The sequence below is a fragment of the Lithobates pipiens genome, unplaced genomic scaffold (assembly GCF_037356315.1).
Source record: "Lithobates pipiens isolate NorthernLeopardFrog02 unplaced genomic scaffold, aLitPip1_a1.2 Scaffold_18, whole genome shotgun sequence".
In the NCBI taxonomy this organism is placed as follows: Eukaryota; Metazoa; Chordata; class Amphibia; order Anura; family Ranidae; genus Lithobates; species Lithobates pipiens.
Genome location: NW_027507758.1, coordinates 99361319 through 99385917, shown reverse-complemented (window position 1 = coordinate 99385917; position 24599 = coordinate 99361319).

Below are 24599 nucleotides of genomic sequence, written 5' to 3'. Positions count from 1 at the left end.
CAAGGGCCCGAGTCATCTGCCATAGAGGGTTCCTCCATCCATCTGGTATAGACCTTATGAAATATATTCTTTAAACCTCTATGATCATACTCAAAAACAGATTTTTCATAGAGCTGAATGTCTCAGAGGAATGACTCCTCCCTCTTCTTCCCTCTACTTTATTGAGCCATATGTTCATTATATTAGAAAGAGATAGTCTGAAATAAAACTTCTAATGTGCTCTCTGTTTAGTATTAAATAAAACTTCTGATGTGCTCTCTGTTTAGCCTGAAATAAAACTTCTGATGTGCTCTCTGTTTAGAAGACACCTAATTCTCATAATACCCTTATCATGGGTTCACACATATAAACATAAAACAAAACAAATTGGGCTAAATGGTTTAATTGGAGTTGCCACAATTTCCTCAAGCTTATGGAGCTATCCTGCTTCTCTTGTTCTTTGGGGACGGCAGAGTGCTGAGGATTTGATGGGAATAATCAGTAAATGTTTTAATTTCACAAGGAAAGTGGCAGCACTCAAGAACAGAACAGCCATTACGTACATGACAAGGACTCAAATCAAGCACAGGGATGAGTACTTGTAGTTAATCATGCAGCTTATCATCAGATCTTAATTTCAACCTAATGATACTATACACTTAAAAGGTTTGGTGTACCTTTGACAAACCGGCACACAGAGCTTATGTAGGCTAAAAGTTTTTTTCCCTGCACTTCTTCCCTGCACTTCTTGTCAGGAGGTGAACAGCATGGTAGTCTCAATAAACACTTGGCTATACTAAAGGATTATAATGGCCATTTAATTTGACTTGTGTAAAGATCCTTGTCATGACCTTTGTAAGTTTTAGCACGCCCATAATGGTTGTGTTCAAAAAAATAATATGTAATCAAAGTTTCCTCTGTGGTTGTCATCTTCATTTTATTCCAAGGTACCAACACTACAGAAGACGAGCGGTGGTAGCCCAGCCTGTCATTATTAGGGTAAATACAGAAAATATTGGCGCACACTGGTGATCTGGGGGGTATGACCATGGATGAACCCAAATGTGGGTGACCTGGATAGAGCTAAAAATAAAAACACTAAATGATAATAATGTCCATATAAAGAGACATGAGTCTCAAAGTCCTATAGCAGTAACAAAGTCCATCCACCAATGGCTTCCCAAATGAGAATTTGAAGCAGGTTCTGGCAGCAGCTATAATACAAGGAGAGAGGCACCTCTAATTGAAGGATTAAATACTACTTTAATAAAGTAAAAATAATTGGCAACTCACACAGCAAATAGTAAAATGGGCACATAAGAATGGAGGCATCCTGTGTAAGTTGTCATAAGTGTCTGTCAACCAAGGGGCCGGCTCCCACCATGGTAGTCTTCCACTTGTTGCCCAGAAGACAGCCCAGAGATGAAGCGGGTATCAGAGCGAGGCTTGGAGCTCCCATGGAGTATGGCGCAGGGTGTGATGATGTCATTCTTGGGGCTAGACCAGTTTGTCTATGTCTAGCTTTATAGAAAATCTGTTGCTATCAATCAGATGAGATCTATTCCTAACAGCTGAAGTGACAGCGAACAGGGAAGCATAGCTAAAATTAAGCACTACTAAGCAGGATAAAAATGCCTGACTATGTAATAGGTAAAATATGCTACCCTATTTTTCCCTTGCACATACCAACCACTAAGTTTATTAGCAATCTGTAATCTGCCCCTTTTTCTTAGTGGGTTTTGGGTATACAATTATTCCTACAAATCTCAATTAACAATTTCTTTCTTCAATAAAAAAAAGTCTGCTTTATCCTACGGGCCAATATTCAGAGCTGGCTTTTCTCTTTTACTTGATAAAAATTATTATCGGTAGACTCATCGGCAAGCAGTACAAGTGGGATCAAAAGCTGTATACACGTTCACCTATTTTATGATGTTGCCAGGGGCATAAAACGAACATTTCAATGATATTTAAAAGGTTAAAATATTTAAAGTAAAATAAAATTTCCTCCTCGCTTGCAATAAGACTTTAAACCTTGAGTGACTAAAGCTTGCCTAGGGGACAAACAACCTTTGTAGCATAGGGAAACAAGTGTTGCAATTAGAAGGAAGAAGTAAGTGAAAGGAGACAACAAGTTTAAGCTTGTAGAGAATAAAAGAAGAGTCTGTTCAGGTTTTATAAGCTATTTAATACATGTTTTACCCAGAGAACAAATGTTTCCTTTCAAAGAAAGTAATTTCTCAGTTTTTTTCATAGTCATTTCCAGCTGCTTGGAAACTGATCTATATCACGCTGTTCCTCTATATTTTCAGTTTTTTTGCATTTCTTCAATGATATCAGCATGAAATTAGGGGGCCCATATTTAAATGGTATTTTAACTACAGTGTAACATAATCTCGAAATATGTTCACACTGAAACGACATGACACCTTTTCAAAAGCCGAATTATCATATTGAATTTCCTTGACCCGTGCCTTTCAGACAGAAAAAAAATGTAGACATGTCAGTGAACCAGAGATAACAAAATTACTAGACTGGATGAATTTGGTTTATCAGAATAATTTAGAACGTTTTACTTCATTTTACATTCCATTTTACAGCACATTATCGTTTCAGTTTTATTATGTCTTTCTCTCTTTTATAACTCGGCAATAATATTGCCTAGTGATATGAACAATAGTAGTTATCCTCATTTTCACTTTGCCTATCCAGGTGCCTATTCAGGCCAAAAGGCTGAACAAGCCAGGATTATAATTTCACTGGTCACAGATGGTTCTTACCAATGAATTCAAGACTGTTTCAACCCTGGTTTGATAATTCTGGCTTTCACCAGGGGTAATGGCTTTTCTCAGCAAATCTTCTCTGTTAGTCTGGTTTTCATAAAATTAAGTTCACTGTAGTCCACTCCATTGTAAAGTTGAAGAGAAGGGGGGCAGTACTTAAAAAATGTGGTTTCTACCGGGGCAGGCAATGTTTGGTCATCTACACAAAAGTACTGATTTGCTTTCTTTGCCCAGCTAAATGCTATCCCTAGACCAGGTCTTGCCCAACTAAGATATATACATTCTTTCCTGGAGCCTCCATATAAGATACTTAAAACCTCTTTAATTTATTATTTTTTTAATTGTTTTTATTAATTAATTTAATTTTTTTTATCCCTGGCTATTACAGATCATTACAAAATTAAGATATTTACAGCAATTAAAAATTATTTAAATAGTTGATCATTATGATTCTATCACACACAGAGAAATTTGTTTCTAAAAAAAGTAAGCTAGTGTCAAATTTCTCCTACATCCTCTATTCTACTTACCTACCTACCAAATTATCATGCTTTTATAAAGATGCTTATTAGTAAGGGTGGAAGGGCTTAAAATCACTTTTCAAGATTCACAAACAACATCATAACTGAATAAGAGCAGAGCTTATTTTCCTTACATGTTCTTTCCTTTTAGCTGCATATTTGTTGGTTTGAAAAACTACAGGTCTGTGTTAATTGACAAACATCTTAAAGTACTTACAAATTGACTTTTTATTCAGCTTTAGGCAAGTGAAATTGGCTAATTTAGCTTTGGCAACATTATGGCTAAATTTTCAGATTTGTTGGGAAAGTTCTGCCTATAAGTGAAATGCATTAGAGTCAATGGGGAAGTCAAAACGTAGTGGTTTTAGTGCATTTTTAAAGCGGTTGTATACCCGCAGATTTTTTATTTATTTTTTACTCACCTGCAAAGGAAAAGGCATAATGAGCTAGTATGCACCGCATACTAGCTCATTATGAAATACTTACCTTAGAACGAGGCCCCATCTGGCCCGATCCATGCCGAGGGAACTGACATGTTCCCTCAGCGTTTCTTCCAGGTATCGCGGCTCCAGCGCAGTGAGTGGCCGGAGCCGAGATATTGTCACTCCCGCGCATGCGTGCGGGAGATTCCTTCCCAGCAGGGTCTGGCGTCTGCTGGACTTTCAGCCAAGAATACCCTGTGCGCATGCACTGCTGCAGTCAGCGGCGCATTGCGAGGGGAAGATTTTTTTTTTACCTACAGGTAAGCCTTATTATAGGCTTTCCTGTAGGTAAAAGTCCCCAAAATTTACTATACAACCCCTTTAGGCCTTTTAGGAGATTTCAATGACTTTTGAGTATTTTGTTACTTTGTAGTCTAGTTTTTCATACATTTTTTGTTTGTTTGTTTTTTGTTTGTTTTTTAGACAGTGTAAAAAGTCCAAATAACAACCTAAATAATTAAAAAGATGGTAACACAAGCATGCACCCAGTGTTAAATGTGTACTATTTTCAACCAATAAAGAACAGAATAAAGAACAGGGTAGATTTCTGAATCTCACATCATCAAGAAACTTGTGGACCAGCATAGAAGTATACTCATGTTCCACCCATTGAAACTAGTCATGTGGATCACTTCTTGATCACATTTGCTCATTCTGTGTCTCTCACTGACCCATTGTCTAACTCTGTGGGACCAAATGTACAAAAAATCCCTTTATATTCTGAGTACAACCCCTAACTGCAATTTTGGTTACCCAAGCCTCATCAAGTCCAGTGGTGGCTCTTTAATGATGTATATGGCTTGGGGCACTTTTGTGTCTGACAGAGGATTCTGAACTTCCAAATACTTTCAAACTCATTATGTGATGCCATCAGCAGTAATCCCCCAGTATACTAAATTCATCATCTTGAGGCACCCTGGGCATCACTATGATGCCCCCTTTTTTAGTATACCTGTAAGAATATTGATTTAACAAGGACCAGATCTCATTTATCTGTGAGTTAATTAATTCCCTTGAGTATGGGAGTCAGCTAGAAAGGAATTCTTCAATCTTGGGGAGTGGCAGAGACTTGCTTCTCAAACATCCAAAACATCGATTAACACTTCTCTGATAAAAGCGGATTATAAAGTGTTAAAGAGGTGGTTTATGATCCCATATAGTATAAAAACTCAGATCTTCTTCCTCTGCTTCAAGGGTTGCAGACTGTTAGGGGGCGATATATCACATTTGGTGGACAAGTCATTAAATTGTGATGCAATTCAGTGACTCTGAATAATTTACACAGATTGTCACGCAAACATTGCTTAATAAATTTATTTCAGAAAGCTCTAATCATGCCCATAAGCTAATTTCTTTTATATTCTACCTGCTAAATCGTCATAGCCAGATAAATGAAATTACAGCCACTTAGCTTAGACCTGGTTATAATCTAAAATTAGCATGGATTATGATATTTGATATTTGAACCTGTGAAGACAGCTGTCATTTAACGTGAAACTGGGCTTTCATGAATCTCCAGGAACACTTGCTATAACACTCAAGTAGGCATGTCATACGTGAACATTAAGGTAAACTTAACTCTTACGTTGTACTCATCCTTTAAAGTGGAATTGGGCCATCACAGGTCCCCATGAGTACTTGCCATATGTTGCAACTCTGCATGGCAAGCTTACTTCTTAGTTTGCACTCGTTCAGCAACTCAAAGTCCATGCTCCACATTGCCATCTTGGTTGCCTGTTCTTCCATACTGGTGTCTTTTTTCTTCAGCCATCGGTGGGCCACTGATAATTTAACGTCAGTGCATGCAGAATGTTCAGCTGCAGACAGCGTAGAATTAGAGGCAGGAAACGTTCTGCTTTTGAAAAGCAGAATGCCCACTCCTTCACTTATCCTGTATCCATATATATGCCTTTATATATCAAATAAAGCACAACATACATACACAAAAAGAGAGAAAAAAAAAGAGAAAAACATCAAACCATATATTTAATAAAAATTCCTACCAGTTCGGTCAGTGCTTTATGATTTTTATACAGTTACATTTCAACTGTACAAAGGCACAAATGAGAAATGAGAGGAGGATTCATGATTTCTAAATTATAAGGATACCTCTCAACATTTCAGGCACCTACTTACCCCTACAATTCTTTGGTCACAAATGTCCACAGGTGGCCAGAAAAATAATTGCAAAATAAGGAAAAGGCTTGTCAGGAAAACCAAGTTCATGCCTGTGCTCAAAGAACTGTGCATACACACAGAACTGTCCACAGACCTGTGCACAGACTCAGGGACATTCACATATCTGCACATTTGCATTGACTTTGGTGCCCAATGGCCTGTTTAAAGCACTGCAAGGCTCAAGATCATTGCTGAGTGGTCGTCAGCTTATATGACATGACCAGAGCCTGTGCTCACATCTGTCTTTTATCCTGGCTTCATACTGACTCAATATTTCTCTTCCGTCTGCCGATTCAGAACCATTTGTGCTCATACAATATCAACCTTGGCCTGGCCTGAAGTCAAGATCCTGCATTTGCTAGCTTCTGAATTGTCTTCTGCATGGATCCCAGTCCTGTGCTCAATGGATCTCCTGCACTACTCAGAGCATCTTCCAGCCAGATCTTCTACAGGCACCCATGCCACTGTATGCCCTGTTATACCATGTCATCATATCCAGGGGACAGGATAAGAGGTGTAGGGGCTTCTACCAGGTACCTGACAAGATTATTCCAATTTGTACATTTTGAGGCCCATTAATGGCCCCAAATGCTTCATGATAAACTATGATTGTACTTTACTACTTTCTCAACCTCAGCAGAGTTTATGTCCGTTCAAATCCATAAAGATTCATTGCTCAAAATCTCTATGTGAATTACACTGTAACTGATTTTCTGTTTCAATGTTCTTATTAGTATTTCACAAGAAAGAATACAAAAGTTATGACAAAGAACACGTTATCTCTTGCAATGTAAAATACCTACTGAATGGGTAAAAGGCCAAACATTTTTAAACATAAAAGAACATATAAAAAGGAAGTTCTTCCAAATAAAAATCTTCACAATAAGTATAGATTGTACTATCAGTGTGGGGTAACCACAGAATTTGTTCAAAACTCTAAATGTTACATTAACAAGGCACATCTCAGGCTCGTTGTACATTAAAGAACAGAGCAGCTACATATTTCATTTCCAAGCTCAGGGTCAACTCGTAAACCTTAGTGGAGTGCGCCTGACAGTAGTTGTAAACATTTGTGGAAGGGGACCTATACCTCCAATAAAAGGAAGCCACATTCCTTGTCACCCAGAAACTGGTCTTCACTCGGAGGGAGTAGCCACTTTTCTAGGTTTATAGGGAATAGGCAAGAAGATCAAAGAGATATAATAGCAAAGACTAAGAAGAGAGAAAGAGAAGAGGGGAAAAGTTGATGGGGAAAGTAGGGTATGACTTTGCACGCATTGTAACTGATTTTATTTCAGAAGTAGTGTGACTGTACCTATAAATCTGAAAAAGTATTGTGAAAACATGGCCAAAAAAAAAAATACATATAAACAATTAAAAAAAAATTTTTTTTCGGGTAAACATTATCATACACAGAATAAGTGAATTCCAAAAATATGTCATACTTTCCCTTTAACTTCTGTACAATAATCACGAACGTTCCTGCGTTGGAATAAACAACAAACTGATCCCGGTAAGAATATTACAGAGCTGTGCAGCCTGGAGCACCTCTCATTTATCTACTGCACAATATGGATATTCACAGATGTGCACTAAGCCTTTGCCTGAAGAGACTCACTAATTACAGCCATCATTTAGTTTAATACATATTTTATAGCATGTAATTAGACTTGGGAAAATGTTATAGGTAGATTTTATTCACATACACCCCCAAAAGCATGACGCTTTTATTCCAGCTCTCTGTTTACAAATGACTTACTTTTATAACACAACAGTAGCTCTTGGGAGGATTAAAATGTAATATAAACATAAGCGCGTCTTGCTCAAAGTTCGCTAACATTTCTATATAAATGAAAGGTGAGTGAACTTTTTCTTGTATTTCAGTAAGTCGTTTGATCTGAGTGGATGAAAGTTATTTTAGTGAAATGCACAGCGAGGCAAGTATGTTGTATGTAACTGCTACTGGCATCTGGACACAGGAGACATGCTGGCTGCATCACCCTGTATATTCAGCATCTAAAAGGAACTACGATGGCTCCATCCATATCCTTAAAGGGAATGTAAAGTGTTTTTGTATACCACTTCTTTATTTGTTTGTTATGTCTAGAAAAACAAATACAAAAATATTTTTCATAATTTTTTAGTCAGTGTTCTGTCCTTGCTAAAGATTTTCCTGTGTGTAACGCGACATGCAGCAAAACCCTCCTATTGTGCAATAAGCTAGACTGAGTGTAATCTTGAAGCTTTATTCACAAAACAGGGTGGGGTGAAACTACTGAGAAAAAAAACAAATACAGATACATATAACCAGTATATGAAATATACAAAAATACAATAAATAAGCTAGGCTGTACATGGTAATAACTAATTCTCACCAGCGATGCTGCATTTAGAGGATGCAAGCAGATGCAAGTTTTAGTCAAAATGTGCTCTGATAGCTGGTTCCTTCTTTCAGTGGAGTCTGAGTTCCCAGGATGCACATGTTTCTTTTCCAAAGACTGAAGAATAATGGGAACTTTTGTTAAAGTTTAACAGTTTCTAGTTTCTGGAAAAACAGTACATTTACCACTGCCTCCATCTTGTGGTCAAATCTCATATTGCAGCCAAAACAACTTAATCAGTATCCTGCTGGAGGCAGAACAGTCAAGTAAATATAAATGATTACATATGAATTTTTAAAGTGGTTGTAATGTGGACCCTTACATATACCCATGGAAGTGACTAGCCTCTGTTGATACCCAGAGATTAAACAAATTCTCCTACATATGTTGTACAGTATCTGTTTAACTGCAGCCACCTCTTCTCTACAGCCTTCTAAAACACACAGATCAAAGGCTTTTTCTCAGCTCCAGCAGGCAGGGGGCGGGAATCTGATGTCACACACAGCACAGGATAGGTAGGAGTGCTCAGTGTAACCTGAGACCTGAGTGGAAAGAATGGACACACCTCACTCTACACAGTGTATGCTGGAGGGGGACTCAGGACCATCTCCCAGGATTCTGTGGTGTTAAGTAAGACTGTCAGAAGTGACTCGTGCAGGCAGCAAAGGGAGGAGAGGTCAAAGAGGAACTACACTAGGTGCTTTGGATTAAGCCAAGTATACACTATAGAGCAGGGGTCTCCAACCTTTCTAAAGAATGGGCCAGTAGGGGGGCTGGACCTAGTGGGAGGAAAACAATACCTGATCTTTGATATTATGGGGAGAAATAGTTGGTGTCAGTGGGATGAATAGTGCTCCATTTTTGTTTTCAGTGGAAGGAATTATGTCCATCATTGGTGCCAGTGGAATGAATAGTGTCCCATTGATGGGTGTCAGTGTTAGGAATTATTGGCGCCAGTGACAGGAAAAATGCCTTAAGAGGGCCAGATAAAGGCAAGCAAAGGACCGCATCTTGCCCCAGGGCCGTAGTTTGGAAACCACTGCTTTGTTAATTTTTCATTTCAGAGGTTTACATCCCCTTTAATATTTCTTTCCAGGCTCTCGTTTCATTTACAAGAACAGGGACAATTTAAAACCCCTACCATATAGAGAGGGTTAAATCTCCCAGCAGGGAGAGCAGCAGTGGCAGTGCGTCCATTAACCACTTCCTGACCAGCGCACGACGATGTACGTCGACGGAATGGCACGGGCAGGCATATTGGCGTACAGGTACGTCCAATATTCAATGCCGCCCTGCTATTGGGAGCGCGCCGCCGGCGGGGCGCTCCCGCGCTGGTCGGGACCCCCGTGAGTCCGGTCGCGGGACCCGCGGACTCGATCGCCGCGGGCATCCCCGCGATCATTTTACAGAGCGGCCGAATGGAGGAAATGCTGTGTAAACAACATTTCTCCATTCTGCCTAGCAACTAGTGACGCTGATCTCTGCTCCATGTGATTGGAGCAGAGATCAGTGTTCACTAAATGAAAGCCCAACCCCCCCACAGTTAGTAACACACCCCTAGGAACACTTAACCCCTACACTGCCACCCCCTGGTTAACCCTTTCACTGCCAGTGTCATTTACACAGGAATCACTGCATTTATATAGCAGTGATTACTGTATAAATGACAATGGTCCCAAAAATGTGTCAAAAATGTCCGATGGGTCCCCCACAATGTCGCAGTCACAATAAAAATCGCTGATCGCCGCCATTACTAGTAAAAAATAAAAATAAAAAATTATTAATAAAAATGCTATAAAACTATCCCTATTTTGTAAAAGCTATAACTTTTGCGCAAACCAATCAATAATCGCTTATTGCGTTTTTTTTTACCAAAAATATGTAGAAGAATACGTATCGGCCTAAACTGAGGGAAAAAAATGTTTTTTTATATCTTTTTGGGGGATATTTATTATAACAAAAAGTAAAAAATAATGCGTTTTTTTCAAAATTTTTGCTCTATTTTTGGTTATAGTGCAAAAAATAAAAACCGCAGGGGTGATCAAATATCACCAAAAGAAAGCTCTATTTGTGGGAAAAAATTTTGTTTGGGAGCCACGTCGCATGACCGCGCAATTGTCAGTTAAAGCGACGCAGTGCCGAATCGCAAAAAGGGGTCTGGTCTTTGACCAGCAAATTGGTCCGGTCTGCAAGTGGTTAAGGGTGCACGGGTGCCGTCCCCCTCTGTGTGCTGTGAATAGATTCATGCATTGCATGAATCTATTCACGGTAGCTGTGGCCACCCGATATTCAGGCATCAGCCCCTTTTCAGGCGCCGGGTGCCTGAATTGCATCGGTGGGGTGCTTTTGAAGTACCTGATTAGAGCCATAGGTTCTAATAGGTGTCAAAAAAGGTGCACTGCAAGCGCAAACCATTTGCTTTGCTAACACAGAACTTCCTCTCAATCAGGAGGCTTGGATGTAATACCGGGCACCTGATTGGCTGAAGGTAGATCCCATTGGCCATCTAGCAAAACAGGAAGAAGACAAGCACGGAGGACACACGGAAGGAACAGTATCCATCGCTGCACTACCCCTCCCACAGCTCGCTGCCTGACCCGATGCCTGCCCTGCCACCACGATAGGGTAAGTGCCAGGCAGACAGCAGGCAGGGGGGCACAGTGGCTGCATATTATGGGCACAAAGGCTGCAATTGATGGAGTACAGTTGGCTGCATTTGAGGGGTACAGTGGCTGCATATTATGGGCACAAAGGCAGCATTTGATGGCACAGTTGGCTACATTTGATGGCACAGTTGGCTGCATTTGCGGGGCACAGTGGCTGCATAATATGGGCACAGTTGGCTGCAATTGATGGAGTACAGTTGGCTGCCTTTACTGGGCACAGAGGCTGCATATGCTGGGCACAGTTGGCTGCATATGTCGATGGGCATGATTGGCTGCATTTGATGGCACATAGGCTGCATATGATGGGCACAGTGGCTGCATATGATGGGCATAGTGGCTGCAATTGATGAAATTTTGAGCACCAGTCACCACTGGAGAGCAGGAAATAGTTTAAACTTGCCAGGGTTCTATCCTTCCAAATAGTAGGCCAGGGTGGTGTGGTCCTGACTGGTAAATCCTTCCCTACCCTATCGAAAACTAATTTTGACTTTAGATACATTTTACTGCTCTGCCTTTGCGTTTCCATCAGGACAGGATAACTATTGACTACACTTTTGGTCTTTAGTTAAAGCGGGACTGCACTGTGGAAAAAAATATTAAAAGCCAGCAGCTACAAATACTGCAGCTGCTGACTTTTAATAAATGGACACTCACCTGTCCCGGGGTCCAGCGATGCCGGCAGCCGAGGCCGATCGATCGTTCGGCTCTCGGCTGCTGCCGCCACCATTCTAGGTGAGGGAATCAGGAAGCGAAGCGAAGCGGCTTCACTTCCCGGTTCCCTACTGCGCATGCGCGAGTCGCGCAGCGCAATAGGATTTGTCCGCGCTGTCTCTGGGACCTGTGTGTGTCCCAGCAGACAGCGCGCAGGTACAGGAAGAGGCATAGACTCCCGTGGGAGTCTATGCCCGGAAGTGGGTGTAAATACCTGTCTTTAACAGGTATCTGCACCACCCTCCCCCCTGAAAGGTGCCAATCGTGACACTGGAGGGGGGGGAGGGTTCCGATCAGCGGAAGTTCCACTTTAGGGTGGAACCCCCGCTTTAAAGAGACTCAGTCACCAAGTAAAACAAATTTACATGTAAAGAGTGCAGCAAAATCAAGTATTTTACATGCTTATATGCAGAGTTTTTCTTATCCATTAATTACTTATTATTTCCTTGTAATGTGCCTTTGAACTTGATAAAAAAAAATTGACTCTCCCAGAAGAGTCATTTTCTAAGCAACCCACCCCCACCCCATCCCATCTTTGCATGTCATAGCCCTTTCTTCTTCTGTGTCTAATTACTCTCTGTGCTGGCCATACATCTCCTCGCCACCTTACATAAGCTTTTATGCCGCTGCCGAAGAAGGAGTTAAGGGGAATGCTATAGATTGTCACTTGAGTAATAGCTCTATGTTTACTGACATCACATCCAAAATGGCAAAGCCCAGCAGCAGTCTCAGGGCTTCTGGATATCTACACAAGGGAAGCTATTACAGGAAAATAACATGCATAAAATACATTAAATGCACGTTATGGAAAGATTTTTGTTGAAATGTCTTTTTAACCGCTATAATAACAGACACTTTTCCCCCCTTCCTACCCAGGCCAATTTTCAGCTTTCAGCGCCGTCACACTTTGAATGACAATTGTTCGGTCATGAAACACTGTACCCATATGAAATTTGTATCATTTTTTTTCCCCACAAATAGAGCTTTATTTTGGTGGTATTTAATCACTGCTGTTTTTTGTATCTTTTGCAAAATAAACAAAAATAAATATATGTTTTTCTGTTTCCGTTAAAAAAAAATTTGCACTTCTTTCTTCATAAATTTAGGCCAAAATGCATACTGCGACATTTTCTTTTGTGAAAATAACACAAATCAGTGTATGTTATTTAATCTGTAGGAAAGTTATAAGGGTCCACAAACTATGGTGTATATATATATATATATATATATATATATATATATATATATATATATATATATATATATGTCAGAAAATGTCAGAACAGTACAAATTAGCCCTTTTTGGAAAGTAGACAGTCCAAGGTATTTAGTAAGAGGCATGGCTATTTTTTTTAAGTTGTAATTTTTTTTCGTCACAACTTGTTTGGAAAATTAAGAAATTGAAAAAAAATTATTTCACAACTTTTTACATACTGTCACCAGTCCAGTACAATGTGGCGGTGATCAGGGACACTGACTGGTGACAGTATGTAAAAAAAAAAATATATATATATATATATATATATATATATATATATATATATATATATATATGTAATAATTTTGTTTTAATTTCTTACATTTATTTTCATACGTTTTACATACGGTGACCTGAGCAATACAGTTGGGGTAGGCCTAAACAGACCAATTCACACCCAATCATTACATTAGGTATTTGAAGTGGGCCAGCCTTAAGCCCTGTTTACAGAGGCCAAAAATCCTGCTTAACCAGTCGACTTTCAGTCCTTATTTAATGCTGTCTGTTCAACAGAAGCTGGTCTAACGCAAACGGTCATGCTGGAAAACCAGTATCTGATCAGCGCTTGCAGCCAATGGCTGAAAGCACTGCTCAGTGTATTCTGGTGGGGGGGGGAGGGCTCCCACTGTCTGAATACAATAGTATAGCAGGAGAGATGGTGTATGATACGGCGATCTATCAGGTTTTTTTCATTCATCCCTCTGGTTGAATGAAAGAAAAACTGAAAATGTATACCCAAATTTATATATACTATATCATTCATATTTGGGGCTGGAAAAAGAATTGAACATAGACAAACAAATTGTAACCATTTTAAGATGATTTTGGCTTACGCAGCTGAAAAATGCTTTCCTGGTCTTTCAAAAATAGAACAGCCTTCCCAACTACATGATGATCTGCAATGTTCCAACTCTGCAAATGCCCAACTGCCTGCATGAGCAATACAAAGTAGGCATTTACTATATTATGCACCACGACCCCGCATTAGGAAGCCTGCACTATTTTTAGCGTAGTAATGAGATTAGCACATTGCCTTTTTGGACCATTTGAAGAGCTTTAGCAGTAGGGGCAACTGCAGAATGAATTGTCATCCTCTTTATTTTTATATTGTTGTTCATGTGGACATTTGTGTATCAAAGCTAGGTAGAAGACCAAAACCTATATAATTATTCTTTCTGCTGGAGACCCTTTTGAGAGTGGACACTAGAAAACAGTAAGAGGAGGAAGGATGAAGAGTTACTATTGAATTATTGTTGAGGACTAGGTGCTAGCTTGCTTAACGCTGAAGCTTGGGGGAGACCTTACCCCAGTGGTGGTCACAATGATCCACGACCATGATCATTAGGATTTCAACAGAAGAAAAAGGAAACTGTGCTGTAAGACATATGTTGGCAAACATGAAAAGCTGCACTTTTTTACCCATTGGGGGTTGTATTGTGATATTGTTTGGATTTGAAAGATATGCTCTTAGGGATAGCTTTGATTTTGTCCTGAAATTTTATGTTATCAAGGTGTAATGTATTGCATCTACTCGTAATCATTATTTTACGAGACATAATAAGTGTGTTGTTGCTGCTTTAATTGTTTTGTGTTGCTGTTTACACATCGCTTTGAATCCTATTTTGATTTGAGTCTCTTTATTGTGTTGTATATTTTGTTAAAACTTTAATAAAAATTACTTGAATAAAGCCACACATTTGCTTGCTTCTGGAGTACAATCATCTATTTTTTCTGTATTATATATAGTGGGGCTGCACCGATATCGGTGCTGATACTATGCATTTGCATGAGTATTGGTACTTGTGTAAATGCTCCGATACCTGAAACCGATACTTTTAATGTAAAGAAAAAAATTATCAGTTGTTAAGGAGCAGGGCCACCGCGTTCTTAACAACTCATGACTCATTCAGCTGTCAGTTCCCCTGTTGACAGCTGAAGCATAAACGAAATCCCAGCAATTGGAGCTGTCAAAAAAAGCAGCCGGGCAATGTTTATCAACAACATTGCTCAGCCACTGAAACAGAAAGATAAAAAGAAACGTTGTTGTTTTTTTCCTTTTTTTTAATCTATAGATCAAAGGGATGAACTTCAAGCTGCAAATTAAGTCAGTTTAAAGCAGCCTGTCAAGTAAGAAAAAAATGTTCCTGTTTAACCCCTTAATTTACTATAATCACAATCAAAATCTATTCTCCTCCATTTAATTATTATTTTACTGCTGATTTTTTATTTTTTTTGCTCACTTCTATTTTATAAACTATTAATTTATTAAAACTCTCTTTTGTTTGCTCCGTTCCCTAATATTTTTACACCTTTAACATATGTTAATATTTCACATTGAAAAAAGTGCAAAATTAAAAAAAGATTTGTAAATAATTTTTAATGCTTTGTACCATTGCTGACAGCTGAAGTGTAAACAAAAAAGTTGTGGTAGGTATCGGCAACTGGTACAGGCGAATACAAAAAAAAAGAATGGTACTCGTACTTGTAAAATAAAAATGGTATTGGTGCATCCCTAATATTTAGTGATGATGAGTGATGGTGCTGAGTAGGCAGCATTTTTATTTTTAGTCACCTAGGTACACTAAAATTTAGTGATCCTGCACCAACAACACAGAAAACTCACCAGATTCATATGGCCACCCACTACAGGCAAGTCAAACAGGCAACTCAGACCACCCACTACAGGCAACTCTTGCAACATTAGGAAGAAATAGAGGAAGACCGCCATAGTTTATTTTGCCATAAAACCACTTCTACATTGCCTACTCACATTAAAAAAATGTTATGCCTTGCACTAAGGTACATACATTTGCTTGTTTGCTGACACAAAGAGTACTAGGGTACCAGTACTAGGCTCCATTTGCTGTGGCCATGAGCGGCCCCCTTCCTACTCTTCTCCGGGGGTATGATGCGCCACTTCCGGGTGTACTGTGTGGGATGTTGTCACTTCCTGGCCTGCCCCGATGCAACTTTTCGTCGTCCTGATGTTTTCAAGAGGCATATAATTACCGCTTAACCACTACAGCCCCGGACCAATAAACACCTTCTGGACCAGAGGTCTTTTTCCAATTTCGCACTGCGCTGCTTTAACTGGTAATTGCGCGGTCATGCAATATTGCACCCAAACGAAATTTGCGTCCTTTTCTTCCCACAAATAGAGCTTTCTTTTGATGGTATTTGATTGCCTCTGCGATTTTTATTTTTTGCGATATAAATGGAAAAAGAGCGAAAATTTTGAAAAAAAAATATATTTTCTTCTTTTTGTTATAAGAAAAATCGAATAAACTAAATTTTAGTCATACATTGAGGGCAACATTTATTCAGCCACATGTCTTTAGTAAAAAAAATGTCAATAAGCGTATATTTTTTGGTTTGCGCAAAAGTTATAGCGTCTACAAACTAGAGTACATTTTCTGGAATTTACACAGCTTTTAATTTATGACTGCCTATCTCATTTCTTGAGATGCTAAAATGGCAGGGCAGTACAAACCCCCCCCAAATGACCCCATTTTGGAAAGTAGACACCCCAAGGAAATAGCTGATGGGTATGTTGAGCCCATTGAATATTTATTTTTTTTGTCCTAAGGGATTGAATTATGACAAAAAAAAATAAAAAATTTACAGTTGTCACTAAATGATATATTGCTCACACATGCCATGGTTATATGTGGAATTGCACCCCAAAATATATTCCGCTACTTCTCCCGAGTATGGGGATACCACATGTGTGGGACTTTTTGGGAGTCTAGTCGCGCACGGCCACAAGTTGCGGGAATATTACAAACTTTTTTTTTTTGCACAAAGTTGTCACTAAATGATATATTGCTCACACATGCTATGGGCATATGTGAATGACACCCCAAAATACATTCTGCTGCTTCTCCTGAGTACAGGGATACCACATGTGTGGGACTTTTTGGGAGCCTAGCCGCGTACGGGACAGCGAAATCCAAGCACCGCCTTCAGGATTTCTAAGGGCATAAATTTTTTATTTTACTCCTCACTACCTATCACTACCTATCACAGTTTTGAAGGCCATAAAATGCCAAGATGGCACAAAACCCCCCCAAATGACCCCATTTTGGAAAGTAGACACCCCAAGCTATTTGCTGAGGGCCATGTTGAGACCATTGAATATTTTTTTTTTGTCCCAAGGGATTGAATAATGACAAAAAATAAAAAAAATTTTTTTTTTACAAAAAGTTGTCACTAAATGATATATTGCTCACACATGCCATGGTTATATGTGGAATTGCACCCCAAAATATATTCCGCTACTTCTCCCGAGTATGGGGATACCACATGTGTGGGACTTTTTGGGAGTCTAGTCGCGCACGGCACCCCGAAATCACCACCTTCAGGATTTCTAAGGGTGCAAATTTTTGATTTGATTTGACTCCTCACTACCCATCACAGATTCGAAGGCCATAAAATGCCAAAATAGCACAAAACCCCCCAAAATGACCCCATTTTGGAAAGTAGACACCCCCAAGCTATTTACTAAGAGGCATGTTGAGTCCATGGAATATTTTATATTTTGCCACAAGTTGCGGGAATATTACAAACTTTTTTTTTTTTGCACAAAGTTGTCACTAAATGATATATTGCTCACACATGCTATGGGCATAAGTCAAATTACACCCCAAAATAAATTCTGCTGCTTCTCCCGAGTATGGGGATACCACATGTGGGGGACTTTTTGGGAGTCTAGCCACGTACGGGACCCCAAAAACCAAGCACTGCCTTCCGGATTTAAATATAAAATGCTACCAAAAAAACTGTTAGCGATCGCAGGGATCAGGCCTGACTCTGCGATCGCTGCAATTATGTGTTTAGTGTTTTGTAAGTGACAGTGATCGATCGATACTGCACTTGGGTGGGCTGGGCAGAGGGGCAAAACGCAGGTGCTAGCAGGTATCTGGGCTGATCCCGCTAACAATGCGTTTTTTTGGAACCCTGAACTGCTGGGGACGCTAGTATAGATCTGATCAGATCAGATATTGATCTGTTCAGATTCTATACCACTACAGGAGGTTTACGCTTTGCGTGTGGGTGTTAGCGGTACTGGCACTAACCTAGCGCTGCCTGGGGCGACGCAGACCCTGACCCTAAAACCTAATTGATATCACCCGCCGGGTGATCAGGGGGGTTAAAACTTTATGGGGTAATAAATGGTGGGTGCCCCGATGCTATAAAAAGCAAACTAACCAGAGTCACCCGTAACACTTATACGGTGATCAGTGGTGAAAGGGTTAACTAGGGGCAATCAGGGGGTTCATATTTTTATTAGGTAGTATATGGGGGTCCCTGGTACTGTATAAAAACCTGACGGGGAACCTAAATAACTAACTGGCTAACCAGCGTCACCAGTGACACTTATACTGTGATCGCTGGTGAAAGGGTTAACTAGGGGCAATCAGGGGGTTAAAACCATTATTGGGTAGTATATGGGGGTACCTAACGCTATAAAAACCTGGCGGTGAACCTAAAAAAAATAACTAGCTACCTAACGGCACTAGTGACACTAATGCAGCGATCAGAAAAACAATCGCTTAGTGACACTGGCAAAAGGGGGTGAAAGGGTTAACTAGGGGCAATCAGGGGGTTAAAACCATTATTGGGTAGTATATCGGGGTACTTAGCGCTATAAAAACCTGGCGGTGAACGTAAAAAAAAACTAGCTACCTAGCGACACTAGTGACACTAATGCAGCGATCAGAAAAATGATCGCTTAGTGACAGTGGCAAAAGGGGGTGAAAGGGTTAACTAGGGGCAATCAGGGGGTTAAAACCATTATTGGGTAGTATATCGGGGTACCTAGCGCTATAAAAACCTGGCGGTGAACCTAAAAAAAAAACTAGCTACCTAGCGACACTAATGCAGCGATCAGAAAAATGATCGCTTAGTGACAGTGGCAAAAGGGGGTGAAAGGGTTAACTAGGGGCAATCAGGGGGTTAAAACCATTATTGGGTAGTATATTGGGGTACCTAGCGCTATAAAAACCTGGCGGTGAACCTAAAAAAAAAACTAGCTACCTAGCGACACTAGCGACACTAATGCAGCGATCAGAAAAATGATCGCTTAGTGACAGTGGCAAAAGGGGGTGAAAGGGTTAACTAGGGGCAATCAGGGGGTTAAAACCATTATTGGGTAGTATATCGGGGTACCTAGCGCTATAAATACCTGGCGGTGAACCTAAAAAAATAACTAGCTACCTAGCGACAGTAGCGACACTGATGCAGCGATCAGAAAAATGATCGCTTAGTGACACTGGCAAAAGGGGGTGAAAGGGTTAACTAGGGGCAATCAGGGGGTTAAAATCATTATTGGGTAATATATCGGGGTACCTAGCAATATAAAAACCTGGCGGTGAACCTAAAAAAATAACTAGCTACCTAGCGACAGTAGCGACACTAATGCAGCGATCAGAAAAATTATCGCTTAGTGACACTGGCAAAAGGGGGTGAAAGGGTTAACTAGGAGCAATCAGGGGGTTAAAACCATTATTGGGTAGTATATCGGGGTACCTAGCGATATAAAAACCTGGCGGTGAACCTAAAAAAATAACTAGCTACCTAGCGACAGTAGCGACACTAATGCAGCGATCAGAAAAATGATCGCTTAGTGACACTGGCAAAAGGGGGTGAAAGGGTTAACTCTAGGGGCAATCAGGGGGTTAAATCTTTATTGGGGGGTGATAGGGGGCTACCCTGGACCTAACACTAACTGCCCTGACAGTTTTAACTGTTACAACTGACACTGAATGCATTGATCAGTAAAGAAATGATCAATGCAATCAGTGACACTGTGACTGGGGGGGGAGGGGGAGCGGGGGGGGATCGGGGGGGGTTTGTGTACCTGTGTGTACCTATGTATCAGTGTAGTGTTTTGGTGCACTTGCTTTTAGTCTTCTCCTCGTAGTCCGGTCAAAAAAAAGACCGCCCCAAGGAGAATGACATCACTTCCTCCTTCCTGTGTAAACAATACACAGTGGGAGGAAGTTCGTCATTGGTCAGGAGCGATCCAGAGGGGGTGGAAAGAAACCAACGGCCATCCCCTCATCACGGATCGCTCCTGGAGGGAAACGGACTGCCGTATCCAGCGGGAAGGGGTCCGATCGGACCCCCCACCCGCTGGAAGGCAGGCACGTACATCTACGTGCTTGTGCCTGCCTGTGCCATTGCGATGACGTATAATGGCAATACGGCGGTCCTTAAGTGGTTAAGGACCGCTTCCTGCACATATACGTCGGCAGAATGGCACGGCTGGGCACAATCACGTACCTGTACGTGGCTCTGTAAGTGCCCAGCCGTGAGTCGGGAGCGCGCCGCTGGCCCGCTGGACCCGGTCCTGAGCTCCGTGACCGTGGCCGCGGGACCAGAGGACCCGATCACCGCTGGCATTTAAATAGCACTGATTGCTGTTTAAAAGACAATGGTCCCAAAAATGTGTCAAAAATGTCCGATGTGTCCGCCATAATGTCGCAGTCACAATAAAAATCGTTGATCGCCACCATTACTAGTAAAAAAATATATATTTATAAAAATGCTATAAAACGATCCCCTATTTTGTAAATGCTATAACTTTTGCGCAAACCAATTTACCAAAAATATGTAGAAGATTACGTATCGGCCTAAACTGAGGAAAAAAACATTTTTTTATATATTTTTTGGGATATTTATTATAGCAAAAAGTAAAAAATATTGCAGTTTTTTCAAAATTGTGGCTTTATTTTTGTTTATAGCGCAGCGCAAAAAATAAAAAACGCAGAGGTGATCAAATACCACCAAAAGAAAGCTCAATTTGTGGGAAAAAAAGGATGCCAATTTTGTTTGGGAGCCATGTTGCACGGCCGCGCAATCATCAGTTAAAGTGACAGCATGCCGAATCGCAAAAAAGGGGCCTGGTGCTTTGGCTGCACATTGGTCCGGGGCTTAAAGTGGAGGGCCACCCTGAAAAAAAAAATATTAAAAATTACAAAAAAATCTAAAAAAATAAAATGAAAATTTTTTTTTTTTTTTTACTTACCAGAAATGCCTGTTGCTAGGCACATAATCCTAATCTTCCTCTTCCTCCTCCGCGGAGATGTTCTTTCTTCTCTCCTCGTCGCGTTGTCTTCTGGGTAATGGGTCGCGCTGTGTTCTGGGAACTGTGTGTTCCAGAACACAGAGCGTCCCATTCACAAAGCGCTGCACGACTCGCGCATGCGCAGTAGGAAACGGGCAGTGAAGCCGCAAGGCTCCACTGCATGTTTCCCTTAGAAGAAATGGCGGCGCCAGGACCCGAGAGCCGAGGGACGGGTCGGCCTCGGGCGGCCGACATCGCGGGTGCCCTGGACAGGTAAGTGTGTTTATTAAGTCAGCAGCTGCAGTGTTTGCAGCTGCTGACTTTTAATTTTTTTTTTTTAAACGGCCCTCCTCTTTAAGTGGTTAAAACCCTAGCAAGGAGATAGAAAAGGAGTTGATACAGGTGGAAAGTGAATGGTGTTTAACCCTTGTGTAACAAGTGTTTTTTCACTTACCTGTATTGGGTGGTCATATAAATCTGGAGAGTTTTCTGTGTTGGTGGAGGAACACTGGAGCACTGCATTATTTGTCTACATGTATCTATTAGAGTGTTAGCTCCTATAAGCAGGGCCCTTTTAACCCTTTTGTATTTTTATTGTATTGTATCTGTACTGTCTCCTTTTTATATTGTAAAGAGCTGCTGCTAATTGTTAGCGCTATATAAATCCTGTATAATAATAATAATAATATTCAAGGAGTGAACATGAGAACACTTTTATGGGATCCATTATATTGACACTATCCAGGGCATGGAGCCTGAATTTGTTGGAGATATCTGCACTACTGCACTTTTTGTGGAATTTTGATAAAGGGACACTTTATTTTTGCAATTTATAGGTCTAATATACTGTATATTTTTTTTTATTTGTATGCACATAGGTCTGTATAAACAGACCAATAGCGCTGTATAGAATTTATTAATACATTTATTGCAATATGTTTCCATTTCGTATGTAGTGCATTTTTTATAATGTAGCCAAGGGTTTGCTACTGTAGTTATTATAGTTGAATAGTTTGTTGTTTCAAATGAATTTGCCTCCCTCTAGTGGCTTAGACTGTGATAAGATTTTTCCTTACCCCTTGAGAAGGAATGCAGCAAAGTATTGTGGAAGATATAGTTTGGAGGAGGAAGTGACTCTGTTAGCTGGATCAGCCCTGAACTACAAGATAGACAATGCAAAGCGCACAGCACTGCTTGCTGGGAAGAGAGATAAAAGGACCGGTGGGGCCTGCTTTCAGCCTCTCTGGATGCCATTCAACACCTGCCAGCAGGAGGTCCGTGTGTGACCAGGAGTGAGAGACTGGGGCCTATTCAGCAGAGAGCCGGATCGCCTGCCTCTGAGGGATCTCAGAGTACAGCCTTGCCATCCTAGCAAGCAGACCGGCCTGCGCTTCAGAGCAACTGGAAGCCTCTGCACTTCAGCCTATCTGGAGTTGCAACACTGCTCAGCGGCACCATCTTCACCAGATGGAGACACCAGGAGAGGATTCTGGATGGAGTCTCACAGCTATTCAAGTCCATTGTGGTGAGAGGGCACTAGCCCATTCCAGTAAAGAGTACAGTATTTCTGAGTGAGTTATTTTTTAGACTGCTGGTGAGATTTATAGTTCCGCGGAGGTGAATCTACTTCTTCACAGGCATAATACAGCTGGACTTTGGGGCCTTGTCTTTTTCCCCTATGCTGTAAGGTCAGTACTGTATTGCACGCACATGTAAGGAGGAATCTACAGGTGGTGACATTTCTTCAGTTTAACAGCCATTAGCCTATCTTTTGCTCTACAGTCATTTAATTTCCTTTAGTCTTGTGGATTACAAATACTGCAGTTTAAACATCAGGCTAGCTGAAGATATCCGGAGTTGAAAGAACTTTCATCTTCCTCCTTTATCAAGCATTGCTGCTATACTCATCAAGTTGAACTGTGAATTCCACCCTAGGGGGAGCCATTGAGTATGACAGACTTTGCACTGTGTTTTGAATGTAAAGTTTATTATTGCATTTGGTCTGTGTGTTGAGGCCTCATTGGGAAGGTATTTAATATATGTTTTGAAGATATTGAGTATACATCCCTCTGTTCACCTGATCACATATACTCCTTAAAGTGATTATAAGGTTGTAAGTTCTTTATATGTGCATAAAGTGACAACAATTGCCAATCATAATTTGTGTTCATTCATGCCCTTCATTGTGTTCCATTACTTATTCTAGTAAACTTTCTAAGTGGTTCAGTGATATTGTGTGAGTTTCTCATTACTGATGTCACATTGCAGAATGGAACCCAAGTGGTCAGAGGTAAGAGAGGATCTGCAGAGTCAGGATAGCCAGTGGGGTATAGAGTCAATCAGCAGCCCTCACGGGGGTACCGCTACGATAATAATGAAAAATGTTAATGCAACATAAAAACAAAATTAATCCTAATCAACTTGGATCATTCATTGTTTGTACATTATTTCAGGTGCTTTACCATTAACAAAAGGCTCAAACCATTGCATCATATCATCCAAATGAAACAAATGAATACAAATTAATTCTTTTTTTCGTTATAATTTTATTTAGGATACGTTGAAATTCGGTGCTATTGTGATTTGGAGATTCCGATACATCCAAACCTCTGAATAAGGAACATTTTGTCTGAATTTTGATTCATAATGAAAATGGTGTCTAATAACTACCAATATTGGTGCCAGCAACCACAATAACAACCCCCAGCAGTATGGCCATTGGCCATGGTCTGTGTGACCAGACTAATGATTTTTAAATATTTTATGAAAAGGATATAAAGGTGTAAGAAAAATATTTCCAGAAAGAATATTACAAAAGGCAGACAATAAATAACAGCAAAATAAATTGAATTAAGAATAAAAAGTACTTAAAGTTCACTTGAGCTCACCTCACCCAGTAGAAAGACCTGAGGGGTGGGAGGTAGGAGTGCTGAAGCATTATATTTCAGCAGATCCTACCTCAAATAGTTACTAGTGGCAGTGTTGCAAACACCCCACCCCTGCATTTGTAGTTATTGGCAGTGTGCCATCTCCACCGCAACCTCCTCTCCCCTCCCCACATTGGTGGTCAGTGTAAACTTACCAGGATTACACTTCTACTGTTGGTTGGTTATCACTCTGCCTGACAGTACTTGCTTCATTTCAGCTCCAGGTGCCAGCAGGTCACATTAAGCCCCCAAGCATCCTAACAGCCTACCAAGGATTTGGGAGTGGGAACCCACCATGATCCTCATCTAACATGGGCATGCACAGTATATATCAGATCTTTTTACTTTTCCCTATAGTAAAGGGAAGGATCAGCAGTGCCCAAAGAGGAATCTTTTGGGATGTTGGAAGATCCCTTTGTGCAATAACAAGAACCGCTAAGGGTCTGAACTACTCAAGATCACCCCCACTGGCATGTCAAAAACGGCACATAATTGAAAATATTGCCCAGAGTGCTGCTTACTTTAAGTGGGCCTTTTTCAGCAGTATATGGGACCATTTAAGGGATGCATCTTCCCAATTCTCTCATTGAAAGAAATAGATGTAAGCCTTTACTGTATAATGCACCTTTTCATACTGACTACCTC